The 19,964-nt window shown below is 44.1% G+C and overlaps 1 protein-coding gene across 1 annotated transcript in view; it reads right to left on the reverse strand.

Annotated features, from left to right (window-relative positions):
• LOC126239809 (probable cytochrome P450 6a13) overlaps positions 1-14,780 on the reverse strand; it is a 112,129-nt gene extending 97,349 nt beyond the window's left edge. Inside the window, exon 1 of the mRNA XM_049947886.1 lies at positions 14,648-14,780. The gene's annotated coding sequence lies outside the window, so the exon portion shown is untranslated. The remainder of the gene's footprint in view (positions 1-14,647) is intronic.
• Between the last annotated feature and the right edge of the window lie 5,184 nt (positions 14,781-19,964).

Here is a 19,964-nt window from a genome sequence, read left to right on the forward strand (position 1 = left end):
CCGAGATGTGTGGTAACCCCACGCGGTACACTGGACTCGCATTCGGGAGGACGACGGTTCGATCCCGTCTCCGGCCATCCTGATTTAGGTTTTCCGTGATTTCCCTAAATCGCTTCAGGCAACTGCCGGGATGGTTCCTTTGAAAGGGCACGGCCGATTTCCTTCTCCATCCTTCCCTCACCCGAGCTTGCGCTCCGTCTCTAATGACCTCGTTGTCGACGGGACGTTAAACACTAATCTCCTCCTCCTCCCACGCGGTTATTGTTCTGTCGGTGGAAAAAATGGTTCAAATGCCTCTGAGCACTATAGAACTTAACTTCTAACGTCATCTGTCCCCTAGAACTTAGAACGTCTTAAACCTACCTAACCTAAGGACATCACACGCATCCATGCCCGAGGCAGGATTCGAACCTGCGACCGTAGCAGTCACGCGGTTCCAGACTGTAGCGCATAGAACGGCACGGCCTTCTGTCGGTGGAAGAGGATGATTGTTACATACCAGAAAAGCACTAAAGTTGGCAGCGCCCTTACATAAAAGTAGAGCAGCGGAAGGAAGTGACACAGCGTTAAATTTAAAAAAAAAATTGTCAGTATGGAACCATATTCAAAAGCGTTTTTCGTTTAAATAATAGACAGTTTAATTATGTGCTTAGTTTGGCTGAAGATGAAGCAAAACCTGCCATAAAATGCAACAAGCGCAGAAGGGAAGTTATTTTTGACGGTGAGCTAAGTGTTCAAAATTTCGTACATTACTACCTTGTGCTACACTTCCATGACTTCGCGAGTCGGTGTTACTTTCTAACACTGAATGATGTGTCAGAGATTGGAAGACTGAAGGACTGTTCGTGTTACCTGACTAGTGATGCGTGTTTCACTATGCAGCCATTATTTCAATCAGAAAATGTATTATTTTTTCTGCCCTATAAACTGGCGGCATCTCCTTACGACGTCGCTGATATGACGACTGAATAAGTCAGTATCATCATCTGTGTTTCCCATAACTGTTTCCAATAAATTTTGCCTACTTTAGTCCCTCTCTTCCCACATGTTTAATATCATATCATTAATACCAGTTTCACTGCGTGTATTTTCTGTACTGGTACACAACGTTCAGCGTTTGTTAACTCAGATGTTTCACCCCTATTTCCTGATCTATTTGTCTGATCTCTGGTAACCGTCTATTAAAAACTAGCACTTCGTCTTACAATTATCACCTTTAAATTGAAACTACATCAGTTACATAATTCATTTGTTTCAGGAATTTGGCTATAGGCGATATCTTATAGTTTATCTCCATCTTATTCATCAAGAAAAGTGAAATATTTACTAAACATTTTGAGAGTAAGACTATTGCCAACACTGGTGCCTCCCATTGAATCAGATTTCAGATTATTGAACAAGAATTTTGCTATGAATGGAATATACATTGGCGGTAAGCTGGGAAACGCATTCGCACAAGACCACAAGAGAAAAGTGGATCGATGTTTTTAATTGCAAAAATTTCTATTAAGTTCTTTATTGACTACTGTGGACGCCAACTATAAATGTACTGTGGTTGATCTCGGCGCTAGCGGAAAGAATCTGACAGCGGGATATTTCAAAAATGGGCAATGGGCAAGGTTATTTGAGAAAGGCTACTACATCACAACGAGATAAACAAATCTATAACTATATATAACGTCGTGCTCGTCGAATGACAGGAAACTCCTTTGCGATTATAAGCTAAGTGTTCAGAGCCATTTATAGTCGTGTTGGTGTGGCGGCTGATGTGACACGACCAGTCATTATCGGCACGTTCTTTACACAAATTGCTATGTGACGTTTACCTTGAAGAGAACGATACTCCATTTTACAGTTAAATGTTAACGAAGCAACCAGCCGAAACAACATGCTTAGATTTTCTCTGTTTGGAAGATTCTTTAACAGTGGTTGACTCCAACTTAGCGGCAAACTTTAAAATAACAAATGAAAAGCACTATATCGCTTGTATTCCATAGGGTTAATTTCTTGCGTTAGTCGGTTTTCGTCTTACGACAGCTTCAGAATTTCACTGAGTGATGTAACCAAAGAAGCTACATTGTATTTAAACATCATTAGGAAGGATGGTACACGTTATAGTGGTTATGCCTTATCCTTGCCCATGTTTATTTCACTTTTTGTTCTTACGTTTTAATGCACAGTACAGAGAGATTTCGCTACGTGAGACTGGTGAGTAGGCAGGATCACAAGGCAGACTCTAACGACGCTCCAGGCGGCTAGACAGCGTGAGAATGGCCGGGCGAGCGAGAGCCGCATCGTACTGCTGGAGAGAGAGAGAGAGAGAGAGAGAGAGAGAGAGAGAGAGAGACAGTGGGGATTCACCTACCATGCTGGGCGCCCAGAAGCGAATTTTTTGTTCCCAGAATGAGATGTTCACTCTGCAGCGGAGTATTTGCTGATATGAAACATGCTGGCAGATTAAAACTGTGTGCCGGACCGAGATTTGGTCCGGCACACAGTTTTAATCTGCCAGGAAGTTTCATATCAGCTAACACTCCGCTGCAGAGTGAAAATCTCATTCTGGGAACATCCTCCAGGCTGTGGCTAAGCCTTGTCTCCGGACTATCCTTTCTTTCAGGAGTGCTAGTTCTGCAAGGTTTGCAGGAGAGCTTCTGTAAAGTTTGGAAGGTAGGAGGCGAGGTACTGGCAGAAGTAAGGCTGTGAGGACGGGGCGTGAGTCGTGCTTGGGTAACTTAGATGGTAGAGCACTTGCCCGCGGAAGGCAAAGGTCCCGAGTTCGAGTCTCGGTCCGGCACACAGTTTTAATCTGCCAGGAAGTTTCGATTTTTTTGTTCTTTATATTTGCTGTTTAAATATTAACACACAATGAGTATCATCTCTTACAACCGTGCTGATGACGTTGCCCGCACCAACAACGTGTTGTAAGAATTTCAGTAGCACGCAGCTCATCAGGAAATGCTGATTACGAAGTTTAGTTGCCGTCTGTGGGAAGGACCGAGCGAGGTGCTGCAGTGATTGGCACAGTGGACGACGGTTCAATGCCGCGCCCGACGATCCTGACGTAGGTTTTCTGTGATTTCGCTGAATCGCCGCAGGTAAATGCCGGGATGGTTCCATTAAAAGGGCACGGAGAATTTCCTTCCCCAATCTTGCCTAATCCGAGCTTGTGCACGACCTCAAATGTCCTCGTTGTCGACGCGACGTGAAACGCTAATCTCCTCCTCCTCGTCCTCTTTTGATGGAAAGGATGGACAAATCACAAGGTGCCCTGAGAAGGCAGGCGCCAAACCGCTAAGATAGCTCACTGTTAGTGTACGATCGGTTTCTGAAGAGGTAATACAAGAATCCGTGCATGAAATCTGACCTCATGTAAAGACGGAACTGTTCGTTGAAAATCTGTCCCGCATGACACACTTGCGCGATGCTGTGTCAGTTCCAGGGAGTCTACGATCGGTTTTCGAGGTGACAACACGCGAACTACTGTGCGAAGTGCGAGTCCGCACAAAGACGGAATTAATTGTGAAGGTATGATTACGTAGGCTTTCCCGGCGTTATAAATCTTGAAAGTCTCTTCGGGTTTGCCACCGGATCCTAAAATCAACTTGATATTTCGGCGATCCAGCTAGTCGCTTCTCAGCGGGACTCTTCAGCAGAAGCAACATTTTTCTGAAGACGGCGACCAGCTGGATCGCCGAAATATCGAGTCAAGTTGATTTTAGGATCCCGCAGCAAACCCGAAGAGACTTTCAAGATTTGTTAACGTAGCCTCGAAAAACATACTTGTCTCATGGTGGTTCTAAGACTGAAACATTTCTGTGGCTTTAGTGGCAATGATTAATGACCAGGAATATAGCCATGAATATTAATTGTCTTCTGAAATCGTTTTACTAATTTTGCAGTTGTTGAAATAAAATAAAATTAGGTGGAATTTTGCGATACTTATCATGCTTAGCCACTTAAACGTACCCACTCGTCACATTATTGTGCACTGTTTATGGCACAAGCGATAGAGCTCGGGACCCACAGAGAAGAAACCATCTGGGGAAACGTCTACGAGACGTGAGGTAAGCAAGTTGGCTGCAATTCGTTTACGAGGAATAGGAGGCGGACGCACTAGACTTTCAACAGCATATCGCACGTACCACATTCATTTCCCTGACAGCTGTGATAGCATTACACTTGGCATCCCTGTGCGTGGATTTGTGCCTTAAAGTGGCAGACAGCAGTTTGCATTTTTAAAAACCACTTTCGTAGCCCTCATGTGATAGTGTTACGTTTGGCATTCCTTGTGTAGGTGAAAACGTGTTCAAACATTGGTTAATTTTGATAGGAAGCACTAAACCCTCATTATAGTGTTACACATCTAGACTGAAGTACAAACACACAGTAAATGTCATGTACGACAGTGTTCTGATAGTGAAAGGTAGAACAGCCATTACCAGTACACATACTAATCTGTACAGTAATGGATAATAGTGATCAAACAGTCAGTATAATTTTGAAAACTGAATAAATCACGGAATAATGTAGATAGAGAGGTACAAATTGACAAACATGCTTGGAATGACATGAGGTATTATTAGAACCAAAAAATACAAACTTTCAAAAAATGTCCGACAGATGGAGCTTCATCTGATCAGAATAGCTATAATTACCGTTACAAAATAAGACAAAGCAAAGATGATATTCTCTACAGGAAGTGCTCAATATGTCCACCATCATTCCTCAACAATAGGTGTAGTGGAGGAATAATGTTGTGAACAGCACTGTAAAGCATGTCCGGAGTTACGGTGAGGCATTGGCGTCGGATGTTGTCTTTCAGCATCCCTAGAGATGTCGGTCGATTACGATACACTTGCGACTTCAGGTAACCCCAAAGCCAATAATCGCACGGACTGAGGTCTGGGGACCTGGCAGGCCAAGCTTGATGAAAGTGGCGGCTGAGCGCACACGATCATCACCAAACGACGCGCGCAAGAGATCTTTCACGCGCCTAACAATATAGGGTGTTTTTTTTTCTTCTAATAAAACCCCACGTCATTTCAAGCATGTGTGTCAATTTTTACCTCTCTATCTACATTATTCCGTGGTTTACTAAGTATTCAAATTTTTATTGACTTTTTGATCACCCAGTACTTTCTAATTTTATTTGACTCCTTTACTATGTATATTCAGACGCAATCATTCACGAAGACATTTCTGAATCCCCCATGTCCTGTGACATAAATTACGGAATATTCATCCACACTATTTATTAATTATTAACTTCCTTCCTCGGAATCTGAAAAACCGATTTACACTAATGAATTCGCTATGTTAGGCCAGTAAAAGCAGTCTCCGGTCTTTAAGTAGCTCTGCGGCAGCACTAATGGTTTCAGAGCAGAGAGCGGAGGTGCTGTCTGTCGCCGAAGCAGCTATACGGCGGCACTTTTGGACGTTGTCGCCGCGTTCGGCACACCCCGCATTAGAAGCGTCAGTGGCCCTCACACCCGCGCGCGACTTAGGATCCGCGTACAACAAAGTCCGTCACTCTGTTTACGTGGGGCTCACAAAACCGGATGTCGCAACCGATTTACCAATACCGCTTCTGGGTGGTCATGTAAAGACGTAAAAATCGACTCTGAAAATCCGCTTCTAGTTGCCGGTTTTCCAGTCCTTCTATCGATTTTCACTCCCACGTAAACGCAACATATTTAAAAAATTTCGGCTAATATGAACGGAGCGGCTATTTGTATAGTGAAGGATAAGTAGAAATATAAGACTGAACCTGTTTACACGTCATCTAATTGAATTACCGATTGTGCTAAATCACAAATTGTAACAGCTGTTTTCCAGGCGGCATACACTACTGGCCACTAAATTGCTACACAAAGAAGAAATGCAGATGATAAACGGGTATTCATTGGACAAATTTATTATACTACAACTGACATGTGATTACATTTCCTCCCAATTTGGGTGCATAGATCCTGAGAAATCAGTACCCAGAACAACCACCTCTGGCCGCAATAACGGTCTTGATACGCCAGGGCATTGAGTGAAACAGAGCTTGGATGGGGTGTACAGTTACAGCTGCCCATGCAGCTTCAACACGATACCACAGTTCATCAAGACTAGTGACTGGGGTATTGTGACGAGCCAGTTGCTCGGCCACCATTGCCCAGACGTGTTCAATTGGTGAGACATCTGGAGAATGTGCTGGCCAGGGCAACAGTCGAACATTTTCTGTATACAGAAGGTCCCGTACAGGACCTGCAACATTCGGTCGTGCATTATCCTGCTGAAATGTAGGGTTTCGCAGGGATCGAATGAAGGGTAGAACCACAGGCCGCAACATATCTGAAATGTAACGTCCACTGTTCAAAGTGCCATCAATGCGAACAAGAGGTGACCGAGACGTGTAACCAATGGCACCCCATACCATCAGGACGGGTGATACGCCAGTATGGCGATGACGAATAGACGCTTCCAATGTGCGTTCACCGCGATTTCGCCAAACACGGATGCGACCATTACGATGTTGTAAACAGAACCTGGATTCATCGGAAAAAATGACGTTATGCCTGGGGTGCACCCAGGTTCGTCGTTAAGTGCACCATCGCAGGCGCGCCTGTCTGTGATGCAGCGTCAAGGGTAACCGCAGCCATGGTCTCCGAGCTGATAGTCCATGCTGCTGCAAACGTCGTCGAACTGTTCGTGCAGATGGTTGTTGTCTTGCAGACGTCCCCATCTGTTGACTCAGGGATCTAGACGTGGCTGCACGATCCGTTACAGCCATGCGGATAAGATGCCTGTCATCTCGACTGCTAGTGATACGAGGCCGTTGGGATCCAGCACGGCGTTCCGTTTTGGATCTCGTCCGACGCGAGCAGCAATGTCACGATACGATAAACCGCAATCGCGATAGGCTACAGTCCGACCTTTATTCAAGTCGAAATGGTTTAGTGTGGCGTCAAGCAAACACAGAGTGGGAGCTAAAAAATATGCAAGCAACCATCAAACATGGAGGCAGTAGTACGACGGTGTGGGGATTCATGTCTTCTAGAGGTGGTTCGAGCACGTCTTTATTGAAGGCACCATGAACAAATTTGTCTATCTTGATATACTCAAACAAAATCTGACAAAAAATGCTGCGACGTTGGCTCTTGGAAGTGACTTTTATATCCTAAAAGACAATGATCCCAAGCATGCGGCGGAAAATGTCAAACAGTGGATCGTATACAACACGCCTCATCGCCGCACTACCGCACCGCAGTCTCTGGTACTCAATCCCATCGAGAACATCTGAAATGAACTGAAAACGAGACTACACAAACGACATGTGAGCAGTTTGACACATTTGAGTGCATTGATAGGAGAAGAATGGGTGATATTGGTTCGGATATATCGAAAAAGGTGTTTACTCGATGCCATAAAGACTGAGGGCTGTAATACAGAGTAAGGGACGCATTACCAAATACCGACTGCTGTCTTTTGCCCACTGTATATTTCGATTTTCTTTTTTTTTTTTTTTTTACATAAGGTGTGTTTTGTTACTTGTTCTTCATATGTTCAGACTAACATATGTACTTGACATGTGTAAAGCACAAAATATAGGTTTTAAGTTGAAAATACATTTAAAATTTACTCCCAGTGTATGAATACTTTTGTCCGTCTCAGTACATTCTTCTGCCTGTTCCCTACAGTACGCGACGGGGCTGTCTGCTGTGCACTCTTTCTGAGGCTCTTGTCAGTAACCTACAGACGTGACACGATCATGGCAGATTCCTGTTGCTGGGCAAATTACTTTTTTACGGAATATACAAACATGCACGAAGAGCAACGGCGCTTTTGAAAAATGGAATTCAAATGCCATAAAAATGCGAACTGAAAGACTGAAGCTTATGATACTGGTGGCGTTTATCCGAAGCGAACCGCGACTTCGTTGCAAAAAAGAATACAGATCTTAAGGAGCTTATTAAGAAAGGAACGGGAGAAAGTTTACGACAGTAAGCGAAGGGCAGGTCTCTCGATTACATTCATGTACCACCACCTTTGTGGTATGATGCAGATAGTATATCGTGGCAATCGCCCGCGAACGTAAACAAACAAGTGATGTGTCGACAGAAGTGCCGACACAGTGTGGTTTGAGGAGACCGAAATGCACGCTATAAGCTCACGAAGGATGACGTGAGGTCTGAAACAGGATACGTAATGAATGCTATAAGGAAAAGTACGTAGCTGCTGGAATACTTAACTTTAATCCATCATTGTTGTACATCGCTCTTGACGATACAAGTGAGACTCTTTAGATACAAGCTATCTAAGGCTAATGGCGCCTTGCTAGGTCGTAGCCATGGACTTAGCTGAAGGCTATTCTAACTATCTGCTCTGCAAATGAGCGAGGCTTCGTCAGTGTGCATCGCTAGCTAAGTCGTCCGTACAACTGGGGCGAGTGCTAGTAAGTCTCTCGAGACCTGCCGTGTGGTGACGCTCGGTCTGCGATCACTGACAGTGGCGACACGCGGGTCCGACGTATACTAGCGGACCGCGGCCGATTTAAAGCTACCACCTAGCAAATGTGGCGTCTGGCGGTGACACCACACAAGAACTTAGATTGCCCGAGGGGAGAGTAGCGGTGTGGAGGGAATAAGCCTCACCTACCTCTGGAAGGGCTGCCGTCCTACGACCGCGTTCTGTGTTTCCACGAAAACAGAACTGACATAATGGTCAGCGGAATTGCTGATGCCTTTTGATGTGGCGAGAGTCCCATTCGAATTCTTTTATGCACTAGGGTTAGCCTCTTCACACATTTAAAGATCAGGAACAAAATGTAATATATAACACAATGCAGACTGGTAGTGGCTACAGCGCAATTGTTTGCTGCGGTTGACAGTGGTAATTCAGGCCCGACCTCTACCCGTATCGTACGCAACCATAGTTAAAGCACTCCCCACCTAAAACTGCGCCCGAATCTCATGGTCGTGCGGTAGCGTTCTCGCTTCCCACGCCCGGGTTCGCGGGTTCGATTCCCGGCGGGGTCAGGACTTTTCTCTGCCTCGTGATGGCTGGTTGTTGTGTGATGTCCTTAGGTTAGTTAGGTTTAAGTAGTTCTAAGTTCTAGGGGACTGATGACCATAGATGTTAAGTCCCATAGTGCTCAGAGCCATTTGAACCTAAAACTGTACGGTAAAGTGTCTTTTGTATCCCGCCTGGAAGGCGGCGCGTGCGTCTGCTCCTGAAATCTGAAAGGTAGGCCGAATGTTGGAAGTGAGTAGGAGCAGGTGTGGCAAAGCACATCGGTACTGTAAGTAAAGTAAAAGAAGTTTTTCTATAGTATAAACATATGCAAACATATTACATAACTTTAGGCTATGAGCACGTACGTGTGCAGTCGAAGTCCAGATAAGAAAGTCTCAATAGCAAGCTAAGCTAAAGCGATGGTTCTCAGCTGTCTGCTCTTCATGAACTGGGGCGAAAGTGGAGCGGCCCTCGTAGAGCTGCACAGCGCCGGCTAGAGGGCGCTGTCGTCAGCGAAAATCTTCCGCTCCCGTAGTGCGAACTTACGCTGTGGCATTGGAACTATGGATACCACAGTGACAGCATAATAATTCGGCTTCGTTTTGTTTATTGCGCCTCAAAAGCTGTCAAGGTCTGCCTGAAACTTTGACTACACATATCTGTGTGATAATAACATGTTACCAGCACCATCCCATGCTTCGACAGATTTTTCTACTTCGTCTCATTCTGCATCTAACAGATTTCTGTCCCAGATCAAAGCACTACATCCCTTAACATATTTTACACCAACAAAGTAATTACATGACCACAGCGTAACAAAAGTTCCTAGTCTTTTTTCTCGTTTCTAAGCAGTGATGCCACTAAAAAATTTACTTGGAAGTCTGTGCGACTTTTCCTCCGCCTAAGTTTCAATTATTTCTTAATTAAAATATTGATACAATAGCTAGCACTTTTAATTGTTTACCCTCGTGTCCTCTAGGCGTTGTGCATCATAAAGTATTTCTCATATCTCAGGCATTACATTAGACAACGGCTATCTGGAAGTTCTTGTGGCAAATTTTAAACCTGCGAGGGAGTGAGCGTATTCTAAAAATCTGAGAATAGCTGTAAGACGTTTCTCTGTAGAACCGCTGTTCTTCTTAACTGTGTAGTTCCAGCTGATTATATTCTTGACAGTGTCCAACAGTGTATCATTCTTAAATAGATTCGATAATTCGGTAATCGTGTCACAGCTCTTTAATCAAAGAAGTATCTACATGATTACTCTGCAGTCCACATTAAGTGAGTGGCGAGGGTTCATCCAACCACTTTCAAACTATTTCTCCACGGCTTCCACTCTCTAACAGAGCGCGATAAAAACGAGCACAATTCTTTCTGTGCGAGCTCTGATTTCTCTTATTTTATCATTTTCATCATTTATCGCTATATATGTGAGAGCCAACAGAATATTTCCGCATTCTTGGGAGAACGTAGCAGACTGAAATTTCATGAGAAGATTCTGCCACAACAACAAAAAAAAAAACCTTTGTTTTACTGACAGCCACTCTAAATCACGCATCATGTCCGTTGCACTCTCTTCCTTATTTTACGATAATACAAAAAAGAGCCACCCTTCTTCGAACTTTCTCGATGTCCTCCTTCAGTTCAATGTGATGCCGATCTCACAGCGCACAGCAATAGATCAGAAAAGCGTGGTGTACGTAGTCTCTTTAGTCCACCTGTTGCATTTTCTAAGTGTTTTACCAATAAATCACAGGCTTTGGTTTGCTTTACCCACGGCATTATCTATGTGATCGTCTCAACTGAAGTTATTCATAATTGTAATCCCTAAGTGTTTAGTTGAACATACAGCCTTTAGGTTTGTGTGCTTCATCGTGTAACCGACATTTCTTTTGCTCTCATGTGGATAGCTAACACTTTTCATTATTTAGAATCAATTGCCACTTTTTACATCGTATAGATATCTTGTTTAAATCATTTTGAAGTTGGTTTTAATCATCTGATGACTTTACAAGACGGTAAATGACAGCATCATCTGCAAACAACCTAAGAGGACTGCTCAGCTTGTCTCCTATGTCGTTTACGTAGATCGGAAACAGCAGAGGGCCTATAACACTTCACTGGGGAACGCCAGCTACACTACTGGCCATTAAAATTGCTGCACCAAGAAGAAATGCTGATGATAAACGGGTATTCATTGGACAAATATATTACATTTTCACGCAATTAGGGTGAATAGATCCTGAGAAATCAGTACCCAGAACAACCAACTCTGGCCATAATAACGGCCTTGATACGCCTGGGCATTGAGTCAAAAAGAGCTTGGATGGCGTGTACAGATAAAATTGCCCATGCAGCTTCAAAACGATACTACAGTTCATCAAGACTAGTGACTGGCGTATTGTGACGAGCCAGTGGCTCGGCCACCATTGAAAAGACTTTTCAATTGGTGAGAGATCTGGACAATGTGCTGGCCAGGGCAGCAGTCGAACATTTTCTGTATCCAGAAATGCCCGTACAGAACCTGCAACATGCGGTCGTGCATTATCCTGCTGAAATGTAGGGTTTCGCGGGGATCGAATCAAGGGTAGAGCCACGGGTCGTAACACATCTGAAGTGTAACGTCCACTGTTGAAAGTGCCGTCATTGCGAACAAGAGGTGACCGAGACCTGTAACCAATGGCACCTCATACCATCACGCCGGTTGATACGCCACTATGGCGATGACGAATACACGCTTCCAATGTGCGTTCACCGCGATTTCGCCAAACACGGATGCGACCATCATGATGCTGTAAGCAGAACCTGGATTCATCCGAAAAAATGACGTGTTGCCATTCGTGCACCCAGGTTCGTCGTTGAGTAGAACATCGCAGACGAAGCTGTCTGTGATGCAGCGTCAAGGGTAACCAAGCCATGGTCTCCGAGCTGATAGTCCATGCTGCTGCAAACGTCGTCGAACTGTTCATGCAGATGGTTGTTGTCTTACAAACGTCCCCATCTGCTGACTCAGGAGTCGAGACGTGGCTGCACGATCCGTTACAGCCATGCGGATAAGATGCCTGTCATCTCGACTGCTAGGCCGTTGGGATCCAGTATTACCCCCCTGAAACCACAGATTCCATATTCTGCTAACAGTCATTGGATCTTGACCAACTCGAGCAGCAATGTCGCGATACGATAAACTGCAATCGCGATAGGCTACAATCCGACCTTTATCGAAGTCGGAAACGTGATGGTACGCATGTCTCCTCCTTACACGAGGCATCACAACAATGTTTCACCAGGCAACGCCGGTCAACTGCTGTTCGTGTATGAGAAATCGGTTGGAAACTTTCCTCATGTCTGCACGTTGTAGGTGTCGCCTTCGGCGCCACCCTCGTGTGAACGCTCTGAAAAGCTAATCATTTGCATATTACAGCATCTTCTTCCTGTCGGTTAAATTTCACGTCTGTAGCACGTCATCTTCGTGGTGTAACAATTTTAATGGCCAGTGGTTTATATTGTGACGGTAACTGTGCTCCTTAGGACGTTTGCTTGGTTCATATTCACAGCTGCAATAGCTATTGCTGTCGTGCCAATAACAATATGTTTTTGAAGCGTTTACGTACGGAACATGGTTGCAACTAACGTTCTCGCCAAGCACATGCCACGCAGCATTTTATAACTGAGGTAACTCCAAACGCCACACTTGTGCCGATATATACGCGTATGTTTCAGCACACGCAGACGCTTGCCCGTGCGACTCCTGCACGCCGACTTCCTTTCACACCATGCATCTGTGTGCCACAGCTTTGCGCACGTGCAGGCTCGCTGGCAGATTCACAGCCTGAAGTCGCACGGCTATAACTGTACATGTGAGGACCAACAATGTGAGCGAGTGGTGCCGCTTGTGGCGGGGCAGAGCGGCTTGCCATCTGCGGTCGTATTCGTAATTGTAGCTTTACACTCTAGCACATGACGCGTAACTACAATAAGTGGTCGATTTTGGCCACAAAGCCACTCGTCTAAAACAGATTTCAGGTGAGTACCTGTTAACCTGGATCAGTGTTTTGTTAGATACTGTGTTTGAATCCCTTATGCAATGACTGCACGAATGTATCTGCCTTTTCACGCCGGCTGGTTCAAATGGTTCAAATGGCTCTGAGCACTATGGGACTTAACATCTATGGTCATCAGTCCCCTAGAACTTAGAACTACTTAAACCTAACTAACCTAAGGACATCACACACATCCATGCCCGAGGCAGGATTCGAACCTGCGACCGTAGCAGTCGCGCGGCTCCGGACTGAGCGCCTAGAACCGCTAGACCACCGCGGCCGGCCTTCACGCCGGTATTACGGTATTTCGTTGATAAAGAAATGTGATCAAATATTCGTCAAATTTCTTTGACAAAGATATTTGACGTGGCGCTAAAAAGGGGTATTACGCTGTCGTTATATTTTTCCTAAAATTTCAAGATGGCGGAAGACGACTTGTTGCTATACGATGCAGTTGTTAGTACCACAATTACATTGTGTATTTATTTGGAAGAAAAGCGGCTGAAAAAAAGGAAGCATACTTAGACGAGGCCCTAGGTATTACGTCGAGATAGTAAAAGCATTCAACAAAATTTGTTACGAGAGCTACTAGTGGAGGAAGTCAAGCATTAATATATAAATCACTTTCGAATGGATGAGAATGTATTTCAGTATTTGCTCAGTGCAGTGGCTTCTTGTATCACAAAACAGAATACTCTCTTGAGAAATGCTGCGTGTGCAGAGGATAGGCAAACTGTGACACTGCGATTACTTGTTACATGATAGAATTATTCCAGTTTACAATATTGGCACTCGAATATCATTTTGCACATTAACCAAAATAATTCCAGAAACGTGTGAAGCGATTTATAAAACACTGAAGCGGGAATATGTGACGGCAAATAAATATTTAGTTCACTATATGGGCAATAAAAAGTATTTTTAATCTGGAATAATTTAACTAACGGAATTACTGTTCAAACTACAAAATAAATAAAAAGTACGAAACTGATGTAGCACTTTTTAACATGTGGCATCCAGTGTTCAAAAATAGACAAAGGAGAATGAAAAGTTAAGAAAGAACTTTTTTATTTTACAGTGCGACCACATCCTCTATTCCGGCTTGCTGAATAACTGCCTGGATGTTTCTTGATTTAGAGGTGGATGGCTGTAGCTGTGATTGTGAAAATGGTCTGCAGCATGTTTCACATGCCCATCAACGCACAATTAATAGCATGCACTGTGTCCCTTTGTTCACCCCCCGCCCTAGTCGAAGCAAGTTTGTTTAAGATAATAAAAGAATCGAAGGAAAAAACCAACTGTGGAGCCATGTTTACGAACAGACTACAGAGACGTAAAATAGCTTTAGCGACGCCAGCGTCGAAGCGGTTACATTTCACATTGCAGTAATTGGAAGACGAACGACTTTTATGATCGAATCTACGGCGAGGCCATAGATTTGATCATATTTATTTGACGACAGGTGAGATTTGACAAAGTTCCCTATTACACCATCAAATTTCTTTGACACAAAAATTTGACAAATCAACTTTGACAAATAAATATGATAGTGTAATTACCGGCCCCGCGCGTCGCTGACCTTGAGCCTTTGTCTAGAAGGTACTCACCAGTGTCTGCCTGTGACGCAGCAGTCGAGCACTGTGCAGCGAGCAGCTATTCGACGGCGCGCTTCTGTTGCAATGACGGCCGGCGTCTCTCCCGTGGGGGCGTGGCACAAAAAGGCACGCGGTCAGGGTCGGGCTAGCCGCAGGAAGAAGAAACCGGTTATTCCGCTCTGGGAAGCGGACGATTGCAGCAACGCGCGCTTTGCCTGCGCAGGTTCACACTCACAGTCAGTCACGAAACCGAAGAGCTAGCGATGTGGCACAGTCACAAGGAGAGGTCGACAGGTCTCACCACCTGGGAGTACGCACCTTGGCTCAGGGTCTAGAGCCATTTTATTCCACATCTCCGTCCACTGATTATTCCAGGAATATAGGTCCGTTTCCCCGAGACGATAAAAATTGTCATCGTTAACTGTATTTTTCTTCAGTAATATGAATACACAGGATTAACGTTGCGCAATGATATTTATATAACAGTTCGTTATGAACCGGCTTTCGGCTTCTTAAGCCATGGTCAGAGAACTTAATACTAAACAGATAGTCTACACAACTTCAGCGACAATTCATAGCTGCACAAAGATGTGTGACATTTTATGGCTATATCTACACAAAAGACTGGCATAATGTAATACCTAACGAGATTCTGGACAAATAAATCTTACGTTACAGTACATTCAAATATTAAAAATACATCAGTATATACCCAAATAAGCTGTGCAAGTGAGTAATAGTACACGCCACTAAATCATATGTACACACTTATAAATGACATGAACAGGCGGAAAAAAGGGGGAGGGAAAGGGGGCAGAAAGAAGTCTATGGAATTTGGGTGTGGATTGGCTACAACAACCAATTATCCAGTGCTCAGAGAAATAATAATGAAAGGATCTGGAGACTGAAAAAGAAAGATCCCACCTTTGCTGAACATGCTCTGAAAGAATGTCATTCACATGCTGTGGAATGTAATGTTCTCCGTAGAAAAAGTAAAGGCAGAAAACTAATATTACTCTAAGTTCTGGCCATTAATACACACCAATCAATGAATTCTGACGTGGTGCTTAGCAACCAACAGAGTTCCATTACTTACCCTAACTAAAGTATCAGTAACCAGTTATTATTTCTTTCACCAATAGTTAACAAGCTTGTTATAACTGTTTCACACCCACATTCGATAGACATTTTCACTCCACGCCGCCTCCCCCCCTCCACTTTTTTTCGGCCTCATCATCACATTCACCAGTTTTTCCAAATGGCATATTAGCCTGTGCCATTACTCACTTGTACTTCATATTTGGCTACTATAGTCATACAGTTTTAATATTTGATGTACTGTAATATAAGATTCATTTGTTCAGGATTCTTCAGGTATTGCATTATGCTTATCGATTGGTCATGAAATGTCACAAAACTGTGCAAAACGATGTCTGTACAGCTAGGAATTCTTCCTGAAGTTGTGTGGACTGCCTGTTCATAACGAACTATTAAATAAATATTATTGTGGAGTGTCAATACTGTGATGCAGGTTTTTAGTATGTCTATGTTCCTCCAAGACCTGAGGGAATATTCCATAAGTATTTTTCTTATCTTAGACTGAGAAATCTAACGAAATTTACCACAACTTAGCGATCCCCAGAGAAAAAGCAAGCATAAATGAGATAACTGTAAATGTAAACGTTCGCGGCCGGAAATGTTACACTTATCAAAACAATCCAGGCTACTGTTTAATGGTGGAATGAATCTCCATATGCAACCATGAGATAAACCGTTATTCCGGTTTTGTTAGCTTTGATTACTGAACGCCTTCACTCTTGGATGCCATGAAATAATGCACACAATTCGTGTGAAGTTATCTGCTCGTAGGCGCAAAAAATAAATAAATAAAAGAAAAATTTAAAAAAAGTCAAATGGCTCTAAGCACTATGGGACTTAACATTTGAGGTCATCAGTCCCCTAGACTTAGAACTACTTAAACCTAACTAACTTAAGGACATCACACACATCCATGCCCGAGGCAGGATTCGAGCCTGCGACCGTATCAGCCACGTGGTTCCGGACTGAAGCGCCTAGAACCGCTCGGCCACAGTGGCCGGCTCGTAGGCGCAAACCAGGGAATTGTTTCTAGAACGAATTTTCACTATGCAGCTTGGTGTGCGCTACTTTTGTTGTGGATTGGCAAGACAGCCAACCCACTATGAGAGGAAGCCGAAAGGCACGCGTTTTAACTCACGCAGGTTGGATTGAGGTCTGGTACAGGTCAAGGAAATGAGACTAACAAAAAACGTACGTAGCTGCTGGAATACTTAACTTTAATCCATAATTGGTGAACATCGCTCTTGACGGTACATGTTTTACAGCATCAATAGTAACTGCTAAAGGCGCCTTGCTAGGTCGTGGCAAAGGACGTAGCTGAAGGCTATGCTAACTATCGTCTCGGCAAATGAGAGCGTATTTTGTCAGTGAACCATCGCTAGCAAAGTCGGCTGTAGAACTGGGGCGAGTGCTAGGAAGACTCTCTAGACCCGCCGTGTGGCGGCGCTCGGTCTGCAATCACTGATAGTGGCGACACGCCGGTCCGACGTATACTAACGGACCGCGGCCGATTTAAAGGCTACCACCTAGCGGGTGTGGTGTCTGGCGGTGACACCACAACTTTCATACTTCCTGCCTGGTTAAAACTGCGCCACACCGATACCCGGACACAGGACCCCAGATTTGTGGACACAATCCTCTCCGCAATACACTTCCCTCCCAGAGTACTATACCCGTAAGGCATCCAGGAGAACTTCGGTGACGTGTGAAAAGTAGAAGAGGAGGAGGTAAAGCTGTCAGCGCGGGTCGTGAATCATACTTGGCTAGCTCAGAAGGTAACAACCCTGGCGAACGACGGCAAAGATGTATCAGACCTTAATGAAATCTGTCCTCAACCAGAGTGTTGGTTTGATCGCTAGAGTGCTTCAGTAGGCAGTAGAGTGATCAACCTCCTGAAGATGAGTCCCTAGGGCTAAGACTGCATGGTCTATTGAAATAAAAGCATACATTTGTCTTTGTCCTTTATGCCACCATTTGAAAAACTAAGCACTGTAGTAAGTTTTTGAACGATACGGAAAAATGTCCTGGTTTCATTTCGAGCGGAATTATTTTGCCCCTCTCTACATTTCCGTTGTAGCTATTCTTTTTGTCGGCTCAACCACTGCTTTTCATTTAGCAGCCTAGTTTGCAATATTTTCGCCTAGCATCTTGAATCATTACCTAATATTTAGATTGTTCACTTTTATTCGTGTACTCTGTATGGTGTCACAGAAGTTACTGCAGAGAAATAAATTTAACCTTCATTTTAAACGCTTCTGCTGTCCGGCAAATATTTTATTTCTATGGGAATATTGTCAAAAAGTCCGTATTTCCCTGTTGTACTCTACTGAGTGCGAAGGTCACATTCAATAGAAGGTAGTGATACTACTGTTCTGCTTTATTTGGGTTACTGGGGGACGATTTCCAGTCCCGGCGTTCGCCTTAGGACGAAAAGAAGCACCCCGGAAACCTTCTTCGCAACTCGTGAATTGGTTCCTTCATTAACTTTTTAAAGAGAGAATGAACAGCGCTCACGCAGGCAACAATAAAATGTATGTGTACGTTCATTTGTGTCTGCGTATGTATTTCTGCAAGATCACATAATTTAACCTCACAGTTTTAATTACATTCTTTTGCGCAACGAATACTGCTTGTCTAGAAGCTACGATGTGCACTGAAGAAATTACATCTTTCAGTTCTGCTTACGATTTTTGTTGGAACGTTAAGTTAATAGCAAGGGGGATATTTTTGGCAATTTAAATCTGGGTGGCCAATTTTCTGTAAATAAAAGATAGCCCAGCAGTGTAAGACCAGATAATTTTAACAAAAACTTTATGAACTGTTTATCTGAGCGTTTTGATAATAACTCGTGAATCACACGTAAGAAGTTCTAAGTTTGTCGACCTATAGCCACCTGAATAGTAGATCACGAGCGTAGAGCAAGGATAGGAACGAGCACATGGTCGGATACAGATGAACGGCCATTGTGATTTTTCTTTATGCAAATCCTGTAGTTGCACTCTTTTCGCTGACGAAACATTTTAGTGTAGCTTCTTCCTACACCCTGCTTCGTAAACAGGAGCTAAACCATGTGAGTGGTGAAGCACGGATTTTATAAAATCTTAACTTCTTTGTCAGATTGTTATGATGGAACGAATCAAATGATTTTGATAAGACGCAGAAAGATCTAAGCTCGTCACATTTATTTTTTCCACTTCTAAATATTATTGTATGCTATGTCAAAGTACAGAAGACAGCTTCAGTTTGTAATACAGTTGCTTTTGGAGATGTTTGGAGCCCGTAATGAGGCCTGAACAGCAGCAGTCCAGTCCAGCCCCATAACACTGACGAACGTCATTGGATAGCGGTATGCACATATGCAGATGGCGGTAGTATCGCGTACACAAGGTATGAAAGGGCAGTGCTCTGGCGGAGCTGTTGCTTGCACTCAGGTGATTCACGTGTTTCCGGCGTTGTGTTCGCCGCCCGACGGAAACTAACACACTCTGAATCTGGAATAGTAGTTGGAGCTAGCCACATGGGACTTTCCATTTCGGTAATCGTTAGGGGATTCAATATTCTGAGATCCAAACTATTCAGAGAGTGCCGAGAGTACCACAATTCAGGCATTACCTCTCCTCACCTCAGACAACTCAGTGGCCGACGGCCTTCACTTAACGACCGAGAACAGCGGTGTTTCCGTAGAGCTGTCAGTGCTAACAGACAAGCAACACTGCGTGAAATAACCCCAGAAATAAATGTGCGACGAACAGAGTGCGTTCCGTAACTAATGAGACCAATTTTTTTCTGACGCAACAGTACACCACAGCGTGTTGTAACCGGATGGGCTAAGTGGAGGGGGGTGTTAGCTTCAAAACGCTCTTTGCCTCATTCGGCTGCGATTTGCCGGAGAGTCAGGACGTGAGTTTCCGTCAACCCTGTTTTGAGTTTATTTAACACGGCACAATGGATACTTCTGTAGAGCAACGGTACGCTATCAAATTTTGCGTTAAACTTGGGAAGTCCGCCACCGAGACATTTCCATTACTTCAACGTACCTTTGGAACTGATTGCTTGTCCAAATCACAAGTTTTTCGATGGCACAAGTCGTTCATGGAGGGCCGAGAGGAGATCACCGACGAACCTCGCAGTGGACGGCCATCAACCGCACGAGTCGACGAAAATGTGACACGTGTGCGCGATTGTTTGAACTCTGACGGACGGCTGAGCCTTCAATTGATAGCACAAACTC

Source organism: Schistocerca nitens, chromosome 1, assembly GCF_023898315.1.
Source record: "Schistocerca nitens isolate TAMUIC-IGC-003100 chromosome 1, iqSchNite1.1, whole genome shotgun sequence".
Lineage (NCBI taxonomy): Eukaryota > Metazoa > Arthropoda > Insecta > Orthoptera > Acrididae > Schistocerca > Schistocerca nitens.